Source organism: Heterodontus francisci, chromosome 1, assembly GCF_036365525.1.
Source record: "Heterodontus francisci isolate sHetFra1 chromosome 1, sHetFra1.hap1, whole genome shotgun sequence".
Lineage (NCBI taxonomy): Eukaryota > Metazoa > Chordata > Chondrichthyes > Heterodontiformes > Heterodontidae > Heterodontus > Heterodontus francisci.
In genome coordinates, this window is record NC_090371.1 from 82,538,933 (window position 1) to 82,559,518 (window position 20,586).

A 20,586-nucleotide genomic window follows, 5' to 3' on the forward strand; every position below is an offset into this window, starting at 1 on the left:
TCCGATGCTGATTCCTCCCAGGTCCGCTCCGCTTCGCTCTTCCAGGTAAGACATTTGGGAAGGATAGGCGGAGGGGAAAAGGAGGTGGGGTAGTGCTCTTAATAAGGATCAGTACATTAGTGAGAGAGGATGTTAGATCGAAGGAGCAAGATGTAGAATCAGTTTGGATGGAGCTAAGAAACTGCAAAGGGCAGCAAACGTTGTTGGGATTTGTTAATAGGCCATTAAACTGTCGTGGTAATATTGGGCACGGTATAAATCAGGAACTTAGAGCTGCATGTAGCTTGGGCAATACAGTAATAATGGGCACCTACAATTTATATATAGACTGGGTAAACTTAATTAGCACTAATTCTGTGGAGGATGAATTCCTGGAGTGTGTATGAGATGATTTTCTGGAGCAGTATGTTGAGGAACCAACGAGGAACTGGGCTATTTTAGATTTAGACTTATGTAATGAGAAAGGGCTAATTAATAACCTTGCTATAAAGGAGCCATTAGAAAATAGTGACCACAATATGATAGAAGTTTACATTAAGTTTGAAAGAGATATAGTTCATTCTGAAACTATGGTCTTAAATCTGAACAAAGGAAACTATGAAGGTATGAGGGGCAAGTTGGCTATCATGGATTGGGAAAATACATTAAAGGATTTAACGGTAGAAAGAATGGCTAATATTAGAAGAAATATTACATGGTCTACAACAAATATACATTCTTCAAGACACAAAAACCCAACAGGAAAGGTGAATCAACCATGGCTAACAAAAGTTAAAGATTGCATTAGGTCAAAGGAAGTGGCTTATAAGGTCACCACAAGAAAGTGATAAGCCCGAGGATGGGGAGCAATTAGGATCCAGCAAAGGAGGACCAAGAAACTGATAAAGGGAAAAAAGAATATGAATGCAAGCTAGCGAGCAACATAAAGGTGGATGTAAAAGCTTATTTAGGTATCTGAGAAGGAAAAGATTAGCAAGGACAAATGTGGGTCCATTACAGGCAGAGACAGGAGAATTTGTGATGGAGAAACAGAAAATGTTCCAGAAACACGAGGGAACCGTGGGACTTGTAAAAATGAGGAACTGAAATAAATTAGTATCAATAAAGAGCTAGTACTCGAAAAATTAATTGGATTGAAAGTTGATAAATCCCCTGGACGAGATGAGCTACATCCGAGAGTATTGAAGGAGGTGGCGGTAGAGTTAGTGGATGCATTGGTGGTTATCTTTCAAAATTATATAGATTCTGGAAGGGTTCCTGCAGACTGGAAAGTAGCAAATGTAAACCCACTATTTAAGAAGGGAGCAAGAGAGAAAATGGAGAACTACAGACCTGTTGGTTTGCCCTCAGTAGTAGGGAACATGTTAGAATCTATTATAAAGGATGTGATAACTCGACACTAGAAAAATAATGATATGACTGGGCAGAGTCAACATGGATTTATGAAAGGGAAATCATGTTTGAGAAACCTGCTGGAGCTTTTTGAAGATGTTACTTGTAGCATAGATAAAGGAGAACCAGTGAATATGGTGTATTTGGATTTTCAGAAGGCTTTTGATTAGGTCCCACACAGGACATTAGTAAACAAAATTAGAGTACATGGGATTGGGGGTATTATACTGCAATAGATTGGGAATTGGTTAACAGACAGAAAGCAGAGAGTAGGAATAAATGGGTCATTCTTAGGATGGCAGCCTGTTACTAGTGGGGTACCACAAGGATCGGTGCTCAGGCCATAGCTGTTCACAATCTATATAAATGGTTTAGATGTGGGAATCAAATGTAATATTTCCAAATTTGCGAATGACACAACACCAGCTGGAATGTAAGTTGTGAGGAGGATGCAAGGAGGCTTCAAGCAGATTTGGACAGGCTAAGTGAATAGGCAAGAACATGGCATATGGAATATAATGTGTGTAAGTGTGAAGTGATCCACTTTGGCAGAAAAAACAGAAAGGCAGGCGGAATTTTACGTTCCCCCACAGGAGCCGGCTAGTGGCAGGGGGTTGGGCCTAAAATTGAGTGGGAGGCAGGGGAGCCGTTCCTGACACCTTCCCGCCCATGCTGCAATTTTACGCAGGATGGCGGCAAGAAATGGCCGCCCACCCCATGCCAATCAAGGCCCTTAAGTGACCAATTAACTGCCACTTAAGGGCCTTCTCCTGCCATCGCTGGTATTTTACCAGCCGTTGGCGCGTGTCTTAGGCCCCAGAATGCTGCCACTAAAACCTGGTGGCCTCCTTACGGGATGGAGGGGGCCCTCATGATCGGGCACCCTGTTCCCCACCAAGGTCCCCCCCCGAAGACCCAACCACCTCCAGTAAATTATAGACCCGCCCCATCACTCCCAACCAACCCCCTTGCCTCGTAGGGGCCCGGACGATTGTCCCTGGTGAGGCCCTGAAACATACCTTTCCTCTTGTGTCCCTCTTGCTGCCAATACTGAATGTTGTCCCAGCAGTGGCCACCGAGAGCGGTGGCACTGCTGGGACTAAAAGCTGCCGGCCCACTGATTGACCAGCAGGTCTTGGAGACGGGACTCCCTGCCTCAAGGAGGTGGAAGTCCCACCTAAGTCCAATTAAGGGCCTAGGGAGTGTAAAATTCTGGCATTGTTCCCCAGGCCCGGCGGAGGTGGGCTTGGTCCTAACTTTGTGGCTAGTGGGCGGGGCCTCCAACCCAACATAAAAGTCCGGCTGTAGAGTATTTCTTAAATGGTGAGAGGTTGTGAAGTGTTGATGTCCAACAGGACCTGGGTGTTTACAGGTGCAGAAAGCAATTAGGAAGCCAAATGGTCTGTTGGCCTTCATTTCAAGAGGATTTGAGTACAGAAGCAAAGATGTCTTACTACAATTGTATAGAGCCTTGGTGAGACCACACCTGGATTATTGTGTACAGTTTTGGTTTCCTTATCTAAGGAAGGATATACTGCCATAGAGGAAGTGCAATGGAGGTTCACCAGACTAATTTCTGGGATGACGGGATAGTCCTATGAGCAGCAATTACAGAAACTGGAACTGTATTCTTTAGCATTTCAAAGAATGAGAGGTGATCTCACTGAAACTTACAAAATTCTTACAGGGCGTGGCAGGGTAGATGTGGATAGGGTGTTTCCTTGGGCTGGTGAGTCTAGAGCCAGGGGACACAGTGTCAGAATAAAGGGAAGGCCATTTAAGACTGAGAAGAGGAGGAATTTCTTTACTCAGAGGGTGGTCAATCTGTGGAATTCTCTACCCCAGAGGGCCGTGGAAACTCAATCATTGAGCACGTTCAAGACAGAAATTGATATATTTCTGGATAATAACGACATCAAGAGATATGAGGACAGTGGAGAAAAATGGCGTAGAGGTAGGTGATCAGCCAGGATCTGTTTGAATGGTGGAGCAGGCTCAATGAGTCGAATGGCCTACACCTGCTCCTATATCCTATGTTTCTATGAACAAACAACAACTAGCAAAAACAGATCTTTGAATAGTGGACAAAGCACAAAATTCCATCAATAAACAATTAGCAAGCATCACAAAGCTAAACCAATGAAATTGCACAAAGTATTTTCTCAAAGTTGTTTCATTTGTCTTTCTGATTTCTGTCTTATCCTAGGATATAATCCTAGTGGTAACATTTCAACTTCAATAAACAGGTGTCATGGAACTTTTCTTTTCTCTTCTGTTTAAAACAGTGTGATTTAAGACTCTGTTTAAAAACAGTGTGCCTTTAAGTCAGAGCACAGCGTGCCAGCAGCTCCTAGGCCACAGCAGGAGAGAGAGGTCACATGGTGTACTGTAACTTTTAACTGTGGATAAAGACTGGTTTCAACAGATTTGAACTAGAGTCCCGTGATGCATACTCTGAAGGAAGAAGTTGTCTATTTCTCTTAGCAGCAAAAAATACATTGAATTACAGGCTGTGTTATTGCCTAAGGAGAGAAAAAAAAACCCTGCATAAAGAACATTTGACTTCAAGATGGACTCTCTGTCATTTGTTTGTGTTTGCTGGAATTTTCAGTAAAGTTTCAACTGAAAAAACTACGAATTTTGGAATCCAAATAGACCTGCGGCAATACTCCTTGTTAAAAGAACTTTGTGACGCCTGCTGCTTTGAATGTCTCGCTATTAAAAAACAATTTTGTCGAATTCGCCTGGAGACTTTGAATGGCATCTGATTGTTCTAATCTGGGACTGAGGATCGAGGCCCAGTCTCTTACCTTCTGGGAGTGGAGCGGATAGGCTGTCTTCCAGCGTGCCGGAGTTTTGAAAAAAAAAGCCAACAGTGACGTCGGAGGAGAGCTGCAAGGTGATTGGTTGGTGAGTCACTGCTGTTAGTGTATTTAAATATCTTAGAAAAATAAGGGCAAAGTTTTTTTTTGTTGAAAAAAAACCTCTGGTGATAAGGTGAGTACTACTAAAGTGTTTTTTTTAAATTCAGTGTAGCTTGTTAAGGACTTTAGATTGGAGTGGATAGAACAAGGCCCCTAGTGTAATTAGTATGTTTTTATTCACGGAGTAACTAATTAATCTAAGGGTAAGTCATGACAGAAGAGCTCAGCCCAATGATATGCACCTCCTGCGCTATGTGGGAAATCAGGGACGCTTCCAGTGTCCCTGATGACCTTGTGTGCAGGAAGTGTATCCATCTGCAGCTACTGGCTACCGGCATTACGGAGCTGGAGATGCGGGTGGATTCACTGTGGAGCATCCGCGATGCTGAGGACGTCGTGGATAGCACGTTTAGAGAGGTGGTCACACCGCAGGTAATGGCAGCACAGGCAGAAAAGGAATGGGTGACCACCAGACGGAGTAGTAGGCGCAGGCAGGTAGTGCAGGAGTCCCCTGTGGCCATCCCTCTCTCAAACAGATATACCACTTTGGATACTGTTGGGGGGGGATGACCTCCCAGGGGAAAGCAGCAACAGCCAAGTTCGTGGCACCACGGAGGTCTCTGCTGCACAGCAGGGGAGGAAAAGTGTTGGAAGAGCTAAAGTGATAGGGGATTCTATCGTAAGGGGTGCGGATAGGCGTTTCTGTGGCTGCAAACGAGACTCCAGGATGGTATGTTGCCTCCCTGGTGCTAGGGTCAAGGATGTCTCAGAGCGGCTGCAGGACATTCTGAAAGGGGAGGGTGAGCAGCCAGAGGTCGTGGCCCATATTGGTACTAGCAACATAGGCAAGAAGAGAGATGAGGTCCTGCAAAGTGAATATAGGGAGCTAGGCAAAAGGTTAAAAAGCAGGACCTCAAGGATTGTAATCTCAGGATTACCCCCGTGCCGCGTGCTAGTGAGGGTAAGAATAGGAGGATAAGGCAAATGAATGTGTGGCTGAAGAGCTGGTGTAGGTGGGAGGGCTTCAGCTACTTGGATCATTGGAATCTCTTCTAGTGCAGAGGTGACCTGTACAAGAGGGACAGGTTGCATCTGAACTGGAAGGGGACCAATATCCTTGCGGGGAGATTTGCTAGTACTACTCGGGAGGGTTTAAACTAGTCTTGCAGGGGGTGGGAGCCAAAGTAGTAGTCTCTTCGATGAGATAGTTGAGGCAAATGTAGAGGTTAAAGCAAGCAAGTCCAGTAGGCAGGCCGGGCAGGGGCAGGACAGGGAGTGTGGAAGGTCTGGTAGGCTAAACTGCATTGACTTTAATGCAAGAAGCCTTACAGGTAAGGCAGACGAACTCAGAGCATGGATCGGTACATGGGATTGTGTTATTATAGCTATTAGGGAAACGTGGTTGAGGGATGGGCAGGACTGGCAGCTCAATGTTCTGGGGTACTGATGTTTCCGGCGTAACAGAGGTGGAGGTAAGAGAGGAGGGGGAGTTGCACTATTGATTAGGGACGTCATCATGGCAGTACTGAGAGAGGATATCCCGGGGGGAATGTCCAGCGAGGCCATATGGGTAGAACTTAGAAATAAGAAAGGGGTGATCACTTTGATGGGATTATACTATAGGCCCCCCAATAGTGAGAGGGAATTAGAGAAGCATATATGTAGGGAAATCACAGATAGGTGTAAGAATTATCGGGTTGTAATAGTAGGTGATTTTAACTTCCCTAATATTGACTGGGACTGCCTTAGTGCTAAGGGATCAAATGGGGAAGAATTTGTTAAGTGTGTCCAGGATAGTTTTCTGAAGCAGTATGTGGATGGCCCTACTAGAGAAGGGGCTACACTCGACCTCCTCTTCGGAAATGAGGCTGGGCAGGTGGTTGATGTGTCAGTGGGGGAGCACTTTAGGACCAGTGACCATAACTCTATTAGCTTCAAGATAGTTATGGAAAAGGATAGGACTGGTCCTCAGGTTGAAGTCCTAAGTTGGGGAAGGCTAATTTCGATGACACAGACAGGAACTCTCAAAAGTTGAATGGGAGAGGATGTTTACAGGTAAAGGGACGTCTGTCAAGTGGGAGGCTTTTAAAAGTGAGATAGGGAGAGTTTAGGGCCGGCATGTTCCTGTTAGATGGAAGGGCTAGGCTGGCAAGTTTAGAGAACCTTGATTGACAAGGGATATTGAGGGTCTGGGCAGGACAAAGAAGGAGGCATATGTCAGGTATAGGCAGCTGGGATCGAGCGAGTCCCTCAAGAAGTATAGGGGATGTAGGACTACACTTAAGAAGGAAATTAGGAGGGAGAAAAGGGGCCATGAGATTGTCCTGGCAGATAAGATAAAGGAAAATCCTAAAAGATTCCATAAGTATATTAAGAGTAAAAGGGTAGCTAGGGAGAGAGTAGGTCCCCTTAAGCATCAGTGTGGTATCTATAGGGCCGCACATTGGTGCAGTGGTTAGCACCACAGCTCCAGTGACCCGGGTTCAGTTCTGGGTACTGCCTGTGCGGAGTTTGCAAGTTCTCCCTGTGACCACGTGGGTTTCTGCCGGGTGCTCCAGTTTCCTCCCACAGCCAAAGACTTGCAGGTTGATTGGTAAATTGGCAATTGTAAATTGCCCCTAGTGTAGGTAGGTGGTAGGAGAATGGTGGGGAGGTGGTAGGGAATATGGGATTAATGTAGGATTAGTATAAATGGGTGGTTGTTGGTTGGCACAGACTCAGTGGTCTGAAGGGCCTGTTTCAGTGCTGTATCTCTAAAATAAATATGTGTGGAGCCCCAAGAAACGGGTGAGGTCTTAAATGAATACCTCCTGTCTGTGTTTACCATGGAGAATGTCATAGAAGCTAGTGAGTTCAAGGGAGGGAACACCGATATCCTGGAGCATATCAAAATTACAAAGGAGGAGGTGTTGGGGGTTTTAAAGTGCATTAAGATGGATAAATCCCCAGGGCCTGACCAGGTGTATCCTAGGATGCTATGGGAAGCAAGGGAGGAGATTGCTGGCAGAGATTTTTGTATCATCGTTAGCCACAGGTGAAATACCAGAAGACTGGAAGATAGCTAATGTTGTGCCTTTACTTAAGAAGGGCAGCAGGGATAAGCCAGGGAACTACAGGCCGGTGACCATTACATCAGTGGTGGGAAAGTTCTCGGAAGGGATTCTGAGAGACTGGATTTATATGCATCTGGAATTCATCCACTTTATTGCGAATGCTCCACGTGTTAAGGCACAAAGTCTTAAGGCTTGTCATTTTAACATTACTTGTCCTCCTCCCACTATTTTTCACTGTGGCCCTGTTTGATTCTGCCCCTTGATTTCTCTGCCTATTTTCTTATCCCTCTTACTGTCTTTTGTTCTTGTCTTTGATTCCCCCCTCCTTTGACTCCTTGTAAAGGTTCCCATTCCCCTGTCATTTTAGTGTAAACCCTCCCCAACCACTCTAGCAAATACTCCCCCTATGACATCAGTCCCGGCCCTGCCCAGGTGTAACCCGTCCAGTTTGTACTGGTCCCACCTCCCCCAGAACCAGTCCCAATGCCCCAGGAATCTAAAACCCTCCCCCTCACACCATCTCTTCAGCCACGTATTCATCCAATATATCCTCTTTTTCTACTCTGACTAGCATGTGGCACTGGAAGTAATCCTACAATCACTACCTTTGAGGTCCTACTTTTCAACTTACTTCCTAGCTCCCTATATTCTGCTTTTAGGTCCTCATCCTTTTTTTTAACCTATGTCGTTTGTACAAATGTGTACCATGACCACTGGCTGTTTACTCTCCCCCTTCAGAATGTCCTGTAACCACTCTGAGACATCCTTGACCCTAGCACCAGGGAGGCAACATACCATCCTGGAGTCTCTTTTGCGGCCACTGAAATGCCTATCTATTCCCCGACAATTGAATCCCCTATAACTATTGTATTCCCATACTGTTTACCCCTCCCCTGTGCAGCAGAACCAACCGTGGTGGAACGAATTGGGCTGTTGCTGCTGAGAGGCCATTCCGCCCAACAGTATCCAAAGCAGTATACCAGTTTTGCAGGGGAATAGCCACAGGAGATTCCTGAACTGCCTGCCTAGTCCTCTTGCTCTGCTGGTGGTCACCCATTCCCCTCCTGCCTGTGGGGTCTGAGCCTGCGGTGTGACCCCCTTTCAACACGTGCTATCCACGATACTCTCCGCCTCGTGGATGCTCCAGTGTCCCCAGACGCCGCTCCAGCTCCGAAACCCGGGATTCCACGAGCTGCTGATCGACACACTTCCTGCACAAATGCTAGTCCTGGGCACTGGAAATGTTCCTGGCTTCTGACATGGAGCACGAGGAGCACACCATAGCTTTGAGCTCTCCTGCCATGACTTAACCCTTTAAATTAAATTAATCTTTCTGGAAGATCTTAATGTCCAATAATATCAGTTATTCTAGGGCCCTTCTTCCCTGGTCCTCGTTACTACAGAACTTCATTAAAAAAAAACACTACTTACTATATTTGAAAGAAACTTTAAACTTTTAAACTTTTCTTACCTGAGATACTTACCCAGCTATTTCGAGCTATTCCCTAACAGCAGTGACTCACCAATCAATCACCTTACATCTCTCCTGTGAGGTCATTGTTGGCTTTTTTTTTCAAAACTCCGACGTGCTGTAAGAGGTCCGACTGCTCTCCGCTCCGTTCCCAGAAGGTAAGAGACTGGGCCTCGATCCTCAGGTTCGATTTATAGGCTCCGCTCTCGGCGTTTTCCCCACAGGTCCATTTCGCTCTGCTCCCAGAAGGTAAGCGCGCTGATGATGCTACCTTCCATGACAGCACTTCTGATATGTCTTGCTTTTTCCTAAACCGAGGATTCCCCCCACTGTGGTTGATAGGGCCCTCAATCGTGTCCGGCCCATTTCCCGCAACTCTACCCTCACCCCTTCCCCTCCCTCCCAGAACCGCGACAAGGTTCCCCTTGTCCTCACTTTCCACCTCATGTGCCTCCACATCCAAAGGATCATCCTCCGCCATTTCCGCCACCTCCAGTGTGATGCCACTACCCAAGATATCTTCCCCTCCCTTCCCCTGTCAGCATTCCGAAGCGATCATTCCTTCCGTGGCCCACTCTTCCATTACCCCCACCCCTTTGTCCCCTTCCCACAGCACCTTCCCCTGCAAGCGAAGGAAGTGTAATACCTGCCCATTTACCTCCTCTCTCCTCACTATCCATGGCCCCAAACACACCTCTCAGGTGAAGCAGTGATTTACTTGTACTTCTTTCAATGTGTACTGAATTCGCTGCTCACAATGTGGTCTCCTCTACATTGGGGAGACCAAACGCAGATTGGGTGACTGCTTTGCGGAACACCTCCGCTCATTCCGAAAGCATGACCCCGAGCTTCCGGTTGCTGGCCATTTCAACACACCCCGCTGCTCTCATGCTCACATCTCTGTCCGAGGATTGCTGCAGTGCTCCAGGAAACATCAAGGCAAGCTCGAGGAACAGCATCTCATTTACCGATTAGGCACACTGCAGCCTGCCGGACTGAACATTGAGTTCAATAATTTCAGAGCATGACGGGCCCCTCAATTTACTTTTATCTTCAGTTATTTTTTCTTTTTTTTTGCATTTATTTTATTTTAGTTTGTTCAGTTTGTTTCTATTGTGCCTACCCACTGTTTTTTTCATGTTTGTGCTTGTGGCTGTTCAGTTTTCAGTCCATTAACACCCACTCTGTACTAACGCTTTGTCTTTCAGCATGCCTTTGCTCCATGACTTTCTGGTCAGCTATTCTGTGACCTTGTCCTATCAATGCCTCTTTTGTTATCTCTTGCCCCACCCCTGCTTTACTTGCTTAAAATCTTTTACATTTCTTATATCTGCTAGTTCTGAAGAAGGGTCACTGACCTGAAACGTTAACTCTGCTTCTCTCTCCACAGATGCTGCCAGACCTGCAGAGTTTTTCCAGATCCAAACTCTTTGTCTCTATTTGTGCCACTAGATCATCTATCTTATTGTGAATACTTTATGCATTTAAATAAAGGGCCTTTAATTTTACTTTTTTACTATTCTTTGCATTGACCTTATTTGCTGATGTACTATTACCGTTAAACTCTCAGCCTTCCTCCCTTCCTGTCCCACTCTGCTGGTTTTTACCCAAATCGCGATGCTGCTATATCACCTCAACTTTTGTCTTTAGGTTACTAATTCTCCCTTTACCTGACCCCTCCCCTCACCCTTTTGTTTAAAGCCCTATCCACAGTCTTAGTTATACGATTCGTCAGGACACCAATTCCTGCCCAGTTTAAGTGGAGCCCTCCCGAATGGAACAGCACCCTCTTCTCGAGTACTGGTGCCAATGCCCCATGAATTGAAAGTCCTTCTTCCCACACCACTCTTTGAGCCATTAGTTCTGTAATCTGCTTGGCCCTACGACAATTGGCGCATGGCTAAGGTAACAATCCAGAGATTATTATCTTTGAGGCTCTGCTTTTTAATTTGGACCCTAACTTCTCAAACTCTTCCAGCAGAACATCATTCCTATTTCCATCTATGTCATTGATTCCTACATGGACCACGACAACTGAATCCTCCCCCCTCTCACTTCAATTTTTTCTCCAGCATGAGGCGGTATCTTTAACTCTGGCAGCGGGCAGGCAAGACAATCTTTGAAACTCCCGGTCATGACTGCAGAGAACAGAATCTATTCTCCTGATTATACCATCCCCTATCATTGCCACAATATTTTTCACTTGCCGCTACTTGAATGGCACCCTGCACCATGGTGCTATGCAATGGTCAGTTTGCTCATCCACCCTGCAGCCCTTGTTCTCATCCACACAGATAGCAAGTACCTTGTACCTGTTGGTCAAAGTCAAGGGTCAAGGCTCCTGTCCTTGACCATTGACCAACTCTAAAGTTCTCCTAAACCTAAGGGATGAGACTGCCTCCTGGAACAAAGTGTCCAAATAATTATCCACCTCCCTGATGCAAAGCCAAGTGTCATTGGCAGCTCCCAAAAGTTTTTGTTTCATTTATTAAACTGATGAAACAAAAGTGCGATGAAAGAGCAATGAAGTTCAGTGAAACATCAGCTGATTTCATCAGTTCACAAAGCACCAGAGCAATACCTATGTTCCTTATTCCAAGTAGCCTTGAATAAGAAGAAAATGCAAACATGTCACACCAGATGATATGGAGAGATGGAACAGGCCTTTTTCAGTTTGTAATGTGGACAAACCAAGCAGAAAATAGCTGGGCATTGCCACTTCTATAAATAATGTCTCTGAACGGACAGAGGGCATTCTGAAGGGGGAGGGTGAACAGCCAGAAGTTGTGGTACACATCGGTACCAATGACATAGGCAGGAAGAGTGATGAGGTCCTGCAGGGGGAGTTTAGGGAATTAGGTAGTAAGTTAAAAAACAGGACCTCTAGGGTTGTAATCTCTGGATTACTCCCTGTGCCATGTGCCAGTGAGGCTAGAAATAAAAAGATAGTGCAGCTAAACATGTGGCTGAGCAGCTGGTGTAGAAGGGAGGGTTTCAGATATCTGGACCATTGGGCTCTCTTCAGGGACAGATGGGACCTGTATAAGAAGGACGGGTTGCATCTAAACTGGAAGGGCACTAATATCCTGGCTGCAAGGTTTGCTAGCGTCACTCGGGAGGGTTTAAACTAGTGTGGCAGGGGGGTGGGAACCAGAGCAGTAGGACAGCTAGTGAAGTAAATGAGGAGGACATAGTAAATAAGGCCAGTAGGACTAAGAGGAAGAGCAGGCAGGGAGATGTTGCTGAGCACAGCGGGACTGGTGGTCTGAAGTGCATTTGTTTCAATGCGAGAAGTATAACGTATAACAGGTAAGGCAGATGAACGTAGAGCTTGGATTAGTACTTGGAACTATGATGTTGTTGCTATTACAGAGACTTGGTTGAGGGAAGGGCAGGATTGGCAGCTAAATGTTCCAGGCTTTAGAATCTTCAGGCGGGATAGAGGGGGATGTAAAAGGGGTGGGGGAGTTGCATTACTGGTTAAGGAAAATATCACAGCTGTATTGCGGGACGAAACCTCAGAGAGGTCATGCAGCGACGCAATATGGGTGGAGCTCAGGAAAAGGAAGGGCGTAGTCACGATGTTGGGGGTTTACTGCAGGCCTCCCAACAGCCAGCGGGAGGTAGAGGAACAGATATGTAGACAGATTTGGAAAGATGTAAAGGTAACAGGGTTGTAGTGGTGGGTGATTTTAACTTGGATGGGGCAGAATTTGTGAGGAGCATCCAGGAGGGCTTCTTGAAACAGTATGTAGATAGTCCAACTAGGGATGGGGCCATTCTGGACCTGGCATTGGGGAATGAGCCCGGCCAGGTGGTCGAAGTTTCAGTAGGGGAACATTTCGGGAGCTGTGACCATAATTCCATAAGTTTTAAGGTACTTGTGGATAAGGATAAGAGTAGTCCTTGGGTGAAGGTGCTAAATTGGGGGAAGGCTAATGATAACAATATTAGGCAGGAACTGAAGAATTTAGATTGGGTGCGGCTGTTTGAGGGTAAATCAACATCTGACATGTGGGAGTCTTTCAAATGTCAGCTGATTAGAATACAGGACCAGTATGTTCCTGTGAGGAAGAAAGACAAGTTTGGCAAGTTTCGGGAAGCTTGGATAACACGGGATATTGTGAGCCTAGTCGAAAAGAAAAAGGAAGCATTTGTAAGGGCTGGTAGGCTAGGAACAGATGAAGCACTTGAGGAATAATAAGACAGTAGGAAGGAACTTAAGCAAGGAGTTAGGAGAGCTAAAAGGGGTCATGGAAAGTCATTGGCAAACAAGATTAAGGAAAATCCCAAGGCTTTTTATACATCTATATATAAAGAGCAAGAGGGTAACCAGGGAAAGGGTTGGCCCACTCCAGGACAGAGATGGGAATCTATGCGTGGAGCCAGAGGAAATGGGTGAGGTGCGAAATGAGTACTTTGCATCAGTATTCACCAAAGAGACGGACTTGGTGAATGATGAGCCTAGGGAAGGGAGTGCAGATAGTCTCAGTCATCTCATTATCAAAAAGGAGGAGGTGTTGGGTGTCTTGCAAAGCATTAAGGTAGATAAGTCCCCAGGGCCTGATAGGATCTACCCTTGAATACTAAGGGAGGCAAGGGAAGAAATTGCTGGGGCCTTGACAGAAATCTTTGCATCCTCATTGGCTACAGGTGAGGTCCCAGAGGACTGGAGAATAGCCAATGTTGTTCCTTTGTTTAAGAAGGGTGGTGAGGATAATCCAGGAAATTATAGGCCGGTGAGCCTTACGTCAGTGGTAGGGAAACTATTAGAGAGGATTCTTCGGGACAGGATTTACTCCCATTTGGAAACAAACAAACTTATTAGCGAGAGACAGCATGGTTTTGTGAAGGGGAGGTCGCGTTTTACTAATTTGATTGAGTTTTTTGAGGAAGTGACGAAGATGATTGATGAGGGAAGGGCGGTGGATGTTGTCTATATGGACTTTAGTAAAGCCTTTGACAAGGTCCCGCATGGCAGACTGGTGCAAAAGGTGAAGTCACACGGGATCAGAGGTGAGCTGGCAAGATGGATGCAGAACTGGCTCAGTCACAGAAGACAGAGGGGAACAATGGATGGGTGTTTTTCTGAATGGAGGGATGTGACTAGGGGTGTTCCGCAGGGATCAGTGCTGGGACCTTTGTTGTTTGTAGTATATATAAATGATTTGGAGGAAAATGTTGCTAGCCTGATTGGTAAGTTTGCGGACAACACAAAGGTTGGTGGAGTTGCGGATAATGATGAGGATTGTCACAGGATACAGCAGGATATAGATCGGTTGGAGACTTGGGCGGAGAAATGGCAGATGGAGTTTCATCCGGACAAATGTGAGGTAATGCATTTTGGAAGGTCTATTGCAGGTGGGAGGTATACAGTAAATGGCAGAACCCTTAGGAGTATTGACAGGCAGAGAGATCTGGGCGTACAGGTCCACAGGTCACTGAAAGTGGCAACGCAGGTGGATAAGATAGTCAAGAAGGCACACGGCATGCTTGCCTTCATCGGTCGGGGCATAGAGTATAAAAATTGGCAAGTCATGTTGCAGCTGTACAGAACCTTAGTTAGGCCACACTTAGAATATTTTGTGCAATTCTGGTCGCCACACTACCAGAAGGATGTGGAGGCTTTGGAGAGGGTACAAAGGAGGTTTACCAGGATGTTGCCTGGTCTGGAGGGCATTAGCTATGAGGAGAAGTTGGAAAAACCCGGATTGTTTTCACTGGAACGACGGAGGTGGAGGGGCGACATGATGGAGGTTTACAAAGTTATGAGTGGCATGGACAGAGTGGACAGTCAGAAGTTTTTTCCCAGGGTGGAAGAGTCAGTTACTCGGGGACATAGGTTTAAGTCGCGAGGGGCAAAGTTTAGAGGGGATCTGCGAGACAAGTTTTTTCCATAGAGGGTGGTGAGTGCCTGGAACTTGCTGCCAGGGGAGGTGGTGGAAGCAGATACGATAGCAACGTTTAAGAGACATCTTGACAAATATATGAATAGGAAGGGAATAGAGGGATATGGGCCACAGAAGTGCAGAAGGTGTTAGTTTCGGCAGGCATCAAGATCGGTGCAGGCTTGGAGGGCCGAATGGCCTGTTCCTGTGCTGTACTGTTCTTTGTTCTTTGTTCTTTGTTCTTTGTAATATACAATTAACAAATACTCAATTAACATATACACTACACTTGTGTGAATAGTTTCTCCCACTGAGGATAAAGTTCAGCACCTATTGGTTTCCAGCATACAAATTGGGAAAGGTTAATTTGAACGAAGTGGGAGGGATTTTCCAAGGCCAGTGGAGGTGGGCTCAGAGGCATGAGGGCTGGGAAAATTGCAATATATGCCAGTATCCCAACATGCTCTCACCTGGTTCTGTCTTTCGGGGGAAGGATAAGGAGTGAAGTCAGGAACCTCCCTGGCTTAGGCAGAAAGCCAATTAAAATTATTAAGCAGGCAATTGAGAGAGATTTTGTGCACAGGTTGCTACTTACCCAACAGGGAATCAGTCCCACATTGTGTCTCCAAACTGGCAGCCTGGAGAAGGTGAGAGCACAACAGGAGGGGCTTCCTGAGAGCAAATGACAAGCTGTGAAGGCTTGATCAGTTACACTGAAGAGCTGCAGGCATGGCCAGGTGAGAGACTGCTTTGCAAAACACTCCTTCTGTCAGACAGTGCTATCACTGCATGAAAGGTGATTGCCAGATCCTTGTAAGGTACTTCATCTGACCAGCACTTCCCTGCTAGCAGCCTTCAATGCAGCACGCAAGCAGATTATACAGCTATACCATTCTCTACCGAGGGTCTCGGGCAAGGGGCTTACCACTGCCATAAGCAACAGCTGCAGCAGGAGCACTAGCGGCAGAAGCACCAGCTGTTTTCTCCTCAGCCGCATGCCCCTCTACAGGGCAGAAGGGATAGCCACCAAGATCCAGCAGGAAGGAGGCAAGACCCCAACAGAGGGTCTACAGGCAGAGCACTAGCTATTCGAACACTTGTGAGCATCAGTGCCTCAAGAGGTTCTTGATCTCTTGGCAGGTTGAAGTCGGCTTCTGTATCCTTATGGGGCTCCATCACCTTCCCAGTTGAAGCATTGCTTCTTCCTCCCTTCCTTGGGGGACCTGTATTACCTACTATTATGTCTGGCTAGTTATTAATTTGTATCAAACTAAGCAATGTTACTGGAGTGAGAAGTTATTCAATATAATAATATTTTGGCCATCTCTCAAATGCCTCCAGCCACTTTGAAAGGCTTTTGTGCCATATTTTTGTGCTTCGAGAGACAGAGGAATAGTTTCTCACAGGTTTTGCTGTTTTTCGAAGGGATCACCCTGGCAATATGAATAAATCCCAAGAACAATTCATACCACTTTCAGCAAATAGCTCAAGTAGCTCATCTTGCAGTGGAGATCAAGCAATGATGCTTTTGTACAGAGGTGGATGTGATCACATCATCACTGGCTTGATCAATTGAAAGTATTTCAGAATCCTCGCTGTTCGCTGTCTAGTTGAAGCTATAGTATCAAAAGCTTAGTCCTGCACTCATCCCACAAGAACCTTCTGAGCAAGCACCTAATGGCATTGAAGAACTAATTAGAAAGCGTAGGAGAGACCATTCTGAACAGATGATTGAGACATCACTAACATTTTCAGAATGGATACTCTATCCCACAAGATAGTGAGGGCTTTTGTTAACACAGCATATCAACTGTTCGTCCCTCCATTAGTGGGCTCTAATTAGCCTGAAATGCATCGTGGATAAAAGAATCACTTAATCCACATACTATGCATTTCTAATGCACTTTTCCTGGAGAAGTGGTAGGCATAGTTGATGTTTCTACAAGATGTTTATATCACATTTCTACCATCAGTCAATTAAAATATACATACTGGAAAAAAACTAATTTTAAGCATTCCTATTTTCCTGACAAGGCAGCCATTTTCAATATGAATAGGCTGAACAATGATTGCACATACCTATTAATGACTCCATTTCCCAGCTAGCCTGTGGTACAAAAGTAGACCCACTCCAATGGATAGTGAGAGAGAGGCCAATACAGCTGAATTGAGAGGAACACTGGAACAATTAGAGATTTAAAAATAAATAATGCACTAATTTAACATGAAGGATTCGCCAATGGGAAAATGTCACTTGCTACAGAGAAGGAAATCTTTAAACTGTTTCTAATATATAACTCATCAAAAAGCAAGTTCAGCATGTCAGCAAGAAACCTGCCTTGGGAATTAATTATGAGTCACTAAAAGATGACCTTCTTCAGCTACAATTCAGAATCTTGTTCTAATTGATTAACTGATGGTTTAAGATGATGCAGATGTGACTAAGTAAACCTTTCACGTAAGGTCCTGCAATTCTGTACTCTACAAGATATTCAATAGCAAAGTTTGATGCCAGTTGTATGACTCAGAATGACTTCTGCTGATTTCTGTTCCACCAACTATTTTTAATATTTTTCTAATTCCAACTTCATCCTCTGGTAATTTAATCGCAATAACTGTAAAATGACCAGGAGGAACCTCTGAACCCAATCAGGCAGAAGTTGCCAGGTCATGCTGCCAGCACAGGACCCCACAAGATGCGAATATGGGAAGGGATAAGGTTGTGATAATGTAACCCCGTTTCTGGAAGCTATTGTAGTAGTTTTATAAAACTGCACTCCTGCTGCATGAGCTTTACATCAGGAGTGCCATTTCACAAAATTACCAAAATGGTGCAATTGTGCGACTGGGAAAAGTTATTTGAAAAGATTAAGCTATTACAGTTTGGACTTTTCCCCAACTTTTTATATTCATGATAAAAGGGCAGTACCATAAGACAACGATTACAGACTGAAACCTACTTGCTTATATATGCCAAGTGGGGCTATTGTGTACAGGTTTAACAATTTACTCCTTGTCACTGTATATTGTTTATTTGATATGGGATTCCCTATTCCAGTCACAAGACAAAAAATATTACACCAAGACACGAAGACTAAAACTCTTGGTCCTAATTATTTCAAAATTACATAAAAGCCAAAAGATGCAGTACATTACTGGGATAGATTTTTATCCTTATATCCTAGGCGGTAATCTGAGGGAGTTGATCAATGACCTGTTATAGGACCCATTTAATTTTCACTCCATTAGTTTCAAATTGGTCAGATCTGATGAACATCAGCTGATCCACTTTACCAGATTACGATGTGTTGAAGACAAAAATTTAGCACAGTGAATCAGCATAATCCTGGAAAAACAGTGAAATTACAATCAGTTCACAGAGTTTATGGCCTAGAAATCCAAGTGAGCCCATTTTGGGTGCACTGGGGTTGGGGGAGGTGAGCGTGTAGAGTGCGATCACTATGCCTCAGTGGTGAGGTCCAAGGAGATCAGTGGAAAAAGACAGGACATGATCCCAGGACTAGGGACTAGGCCAGGGGACTAGAAATTGCTTCAGGGGATAGGGAGTCGAAATCGGCCCTTGGGCCTGGGGAGGGATTGATGACCAGCAAGGTGGGGTGGTGGTGGAGGGGGGGGGGGTGCGGTAGCGGGTGTGGAGGATAGCAGCTGTGATTAAGAACATAAGAAATAGGAGCAGGAGTAGGCCATTTGGCCCCCAAGCCTGCTCCACCATTCAATAAGATCATTACTGATTTGATTGTGGCCTTAATTCCACTTTCCTGTCTTCACCCCAAACCCACTGCCCCCATAACCTTGTCAACCCCTATGAAAAGAACACAATAGGAGAAATAGGAGTAGGAATAGGCCATTCAGCCCTTTGAGCCCGCACTGCCATTCAATGAGATCATGGCTGATCTATCTCAACACAATTTTCCTGCACTATCCCTGTAATCATTGATGTTTTTAATATGTAAAAATCAATCGATCTTGGTCTTGAACATATTCAAATACTAAGCCTCCACTGAAGTCAAGTCGATCATTCCATTCTGGTGCTGCAACAGTATCTTTGATCAATACTGCCACTGACCATCCTTTTTTTCCCTTCCTTATCTTTCCTGAATACCTTGTTGGCAGGAATATTAAGTCTTCAATCATCTCTTATTTGAGACAGGTCTCTGTTATTACCACTGTATCACAATCTCTTGTAGCAATTTGTGCCGACAGCTCACCAACCTTATTTAACATCCTCCATGCATTTACAGACAAGGAACTGGATATTCAGCCCCCACTGGGGCTGGGATCAGAGGTGAGTGAGAGGTAGAAATAGCCCCACTTGTTGGTATGCTGGTTCCTCCAGTTCCAGCCTGCCTCCCGGCCACTTTACGGAGGCAGGCCTGAGGGCAGCAGGACCACACACCCACATCTGGAAGGTAGCCGATCAGGCTCATTAAGGAGGTGAGTCACTCATCACAGAATATCCAGCTTCTGACCTGTTCTCGGAGAAATGGCAGATGGAGCTTAATCCGGACAAATGTGAAGTAATGCATTTTGGAAGCTCTAATACAGGTGGGAAGTATACAGTAAATGGCAGAACCCTTAGGAGTATTGACAGGCAGAGAGATCTGGGTGTACAGGTCCACAGGTCACTGAAAGTGGCAACACATGTGGATAAGGTAGCCAAGAAGGCATACGGCATGCTTGCCTTCATCGGTCGGGGCACTGAGTATAAAAATTGGCAAGTCATGCTGCAGCTGTACAGAAACTTAGTTAGGCCACACTTGGAATATTGCATGCTGTTCTGGTCGCCACACTACCAGAAGGACGTGAAGGCTTTGGAGAGGGTACAGAAGAGGTTTACCAGGATGTTGCCTGGTCTGGAGGGCTATGAGGAGAGGCTGGATAAACTCAGATTGTTTTCACTGGAACGACGGAGGTGGAGGGGCGACATGATAGAGGTTTACAAATTTATGAGTGGCATGGACAGAGTGGATAGTCAGAGCTTTTTCCCAGGGTGGAAGAGTCAGTTACTAGGGGACATAGGTTTAAGGTGCGAGGGGCAACGTTTAGAGGGGATGTGCGAGGCAAGTTTTTTACACAGAGGGTGCTGAGTGCCTGGAACTTGCTGCCAGGGGAGGTGGTGGAAGCAGGTACGATAGCGACGTTTAAGAGGCATCTTGACAAATACATGAATAGGATGGGAATAGAGGGATATGGTCCCCAGAAGTGCTGAAGGTTTTAGTTTAGACAGGCATCAAGATTGGCGCAGGCTTGGAGGGCCGAATGGCCTGTTCCTGTGCTGTACTGTACTTTATTCTTTGTTCTTTGTTCTTTGTTCTTTGTAAACACAATTTTAGTCAATGGTGAAGCCCAACTATCACCCTACCACAGAATGTTAATGGTGGGAGATCAGCGATGGTAAAGCCATTGAATGTCATGGGGAGGTGCTTAGACTCTCTGTTGTTGGAGATAGCCTTGTGTGGCCTGAATGTTACATTCTTTTCATTTGTTCATGTGGGGGGATGTGGGCGTCGCTGGCTAGACCAGCATTTATTACCCATCCTGAATTGCCCTTGAGAAGGTGGGGTGAGGTGCCTTCTTAAACCGCTGCAGTCTTTGGGGTGTAGGTACACCAACTGTACTGTTAGGGAGTTCCAGGATTTGACCCAGTGACACTGAAGGAACGGTGATATAGTTCCAAGTCAGGATGGTGTGTGGCTTGGAGGGGAACTTGCAGATGGTGGTGTTGCCATGCATCTTCTGCCCTTGTCCTTTTAGGTGGTAGAGGTCATGGGTTTGGAAGGTGCTATCGAAGGAGTCTTGGTGAGTAGCTGTAGTGTATCTTGTAGATAGTACACACC